The sequence below is a fragment of the Saccostrea echinata genome, unplaced genomic scaffold (assembly GCF_033153115.1).
Source record: "Saccostrea echinata isolate AGI-Se365-2 ecotype Australia unplaced genomic scaffold, CSIRO_AGI_Sech_v1 ptg000028l, whole genome shotgun sequence".
Taxonomy (NCBI): domain Eukaryota; kingdom Metazoa; phylum Mollusca; class Bivalvia; order Ostreida; family Ostreidae; genus Saccostrea; species Saccostrea echinata.
In genome coordinates, this window is record NW_026889777.1 from 6714013 (window position 1) to 6716466 (window position 2454).

At 34.3% G+C, this 2454-nt stretch overlaps 1 long non-coding RNA gene across 1 annotated transcript; it reads left to right on the forward strand.

Moving 5' to 3' along the window:
- The first annotated feature begins 892 nt into the window (after window positions 1–892).
- Window positions 893–2146, forward strand: LOC133194076 (uncharacterized). The gene is made up of 3 exons (XR_009722039.1): window positions 893–1023; window positions 1188–1328; window positions 1991–2146. It is a non-coding gene; the product is annotated as an uncharacterized LOC133194076 (long non-coding RNA).
- Window positions 2147–2454: the final 308 nt, after the last annotated feature.

Sequence of the window (2454 nt, forward strand, 5' to 3'; positions counted from 1 at the left end):
AGTGGTTAGAGCGTCTGCTCTAGAGTCGCGAAGTAAGGAGTTGATCCTTACGTCGCGGGTTGAATCCCACTGTGGGACGTGGAGACCGGTCCTTCGGATGAGACCGTATAAACCGAGGTCCCGTGTCGCAGTAGGTGCTGGCACGAAAAAGATCCCTCACTGCTCAATGGCCTTAAGTGCCGAGTATAGGACAAAATTTGCAGCTCTCCACCGGCAAGTGGTGGCGTCTCCATATGAGTGAAAAATTCTCGAGAGGGACGTTAAACAAAATACAATCAATCAACTTATTTAGACTGTACCCCGGGTACATATGGTGCTAATTGTTCCAAGAATTGTAGTGGTAACTGTTTTAATAAAATGTCGGGAAATTGTGCAGACGGTTGCACTATTGGGTATACCGGCCAGAGATGTGATCAAGGTATATTTCTAAACTTTTTATATTTCCTAGTTAATATGTAGCCGAAAAAACTAAAGCATGCACACCGTTAAGGCCATACACAACGTAGTTTGAACTTTATTGTCTTTTTCCCTGGAGTTGAAGAGTTCCAATGCTTAAAGGAACTGTGCACTACTTTTTAATGTCTATATATGCTGCTGTACACTTCCTCTAAAACAAGTTTGGATAAACAAAACATCTAGAATATATGTTTAGTAATTTTTGTATATTTTTCTTTGTATTATACAAGAATTTTCATTAATTGATATCTTTTCAAAACCCCTGGTAATGCATGCTGATTTTTTGTCAACGAACATCTGATGGCACTTTAATCTGAAATTAAGAATATCTTGAAAAATTATCAGTAGGTAAGGTACGTTGCGTATGTCCTTAAATGTGCACTTTAAAGTTAATGTTAGATTTATCTTAAATTTCTTGTTTTCCAGTTTGTAATTCAGGAACTTATGGGGCAGGATGCTCACAGAACTGTAGTGGTAACTGTCTGTATGGGACTCCTTGTAATACAAGTACTGGAGTATGTGATGAAGGCTGTAACCCTGGGTATACTAGAGAGAACTGTGATAAAGGTAAAAAGTTAACGCCTTTGCTTATAATTAATCTATCGTGAATTGAGCTATAAATCGTTTATTACATAAAAAATACTACCAAAATATATAGGGAAGATTTCTGCTTCTGAACTTTTGTTAATACAGTACGAAGTCTATTACTTTCTTTTCTCTATCATGATTAGAATGCCCTGTCGGTACCTTTGGTCCAAATTGTAAGAGCAACTGCAGTGGGAACTGTGTGAATAATGAGACTTGTAACAATGTGAACGGAAGTTGTTTGCATGGTTGCAAAGCAGGCTTCCAAGGATTCTACTGTAAAGAAAGTAAGTTTGCTCCTAGCTATTCTACTTAATTTTTTTGATTATCATCGATAATCAAATCCTTTCGTTATTGTAAATATTTACTTGCTTTGACATTCACGCCTGTAGCTTTTACCCGCATATGAGTAGCAGAATCACAATTCGTTTTTGAGGATTTTATTAAGCATTACAAGTATAATGTTGGAAAGATGAATAATTATATTATATGTACATTGTATAAAGTAATGATTCCCTTAGGAAAACGTATGAAAAAAAGGTTTTTTTTTCTCGTATACTTACTGCAAATTACCTATTCACGTCAATCAAAGTTTACAGTAACCAAAATATGTCCTCGAGGTGTAAATTTATAAGTAGATAACAAAAGAATTGGTTTTTGATTTTATTAGCGTGATTAATTGAATTTTATAAATGTTATCTTCGACTGATTTATAAGAAAATTTCAAATCAAGCTTTTTCTTCTAATTGAAAGGGAATGGAATACTTTGTCAGATTACATAGGAGCAGGTGAAATACATGTAACTGAAATCTGAATTTTAAAAAAAAAACTTTGAAAAAAATATACATGAAGTAGAAAAAGTCAAAGGTTGTTGAAAATCAAAGTATCAATGAAAGTATAAGTGAAATAAGGAATCTATCATGTATTTTTATCTACTTTCAATGTATAGAATGTACCCATGGGACGTACGGAGACTGCAGACAAAGTTGTAGTGGACATTGTGCCAATAATGAAACCTGTAACTTTGTTGACGGACATTGTAAAAATGGATGCAATCCAGGGTATCATGGACAGAAATGTAATTCTTGTACGTATGAAACTGCTTAACCTTGGTAAATGTAATGCACGATGTACACGAAGATAAAGAGGTGCAGATCTATACTGTGATAAAAGACCTCTATTATGAGTTGATCTATCGCTTTTAAGGGGTTGGAATTTACGGCTATTATATTTATCTTTTATAGTGGTGTTTGATTTATAACAAATAATTATCAATAATAAATATGTTAAACAAAACGATTATTGTATACTTTAAAATTCATTACTGAAGATTCCTAAATATACGCGAGGAATGTATAATAGCGTAATTTCGCGAGTTGCGCCTCTCGCGAATTCATCTTTTCGCTATTTTAC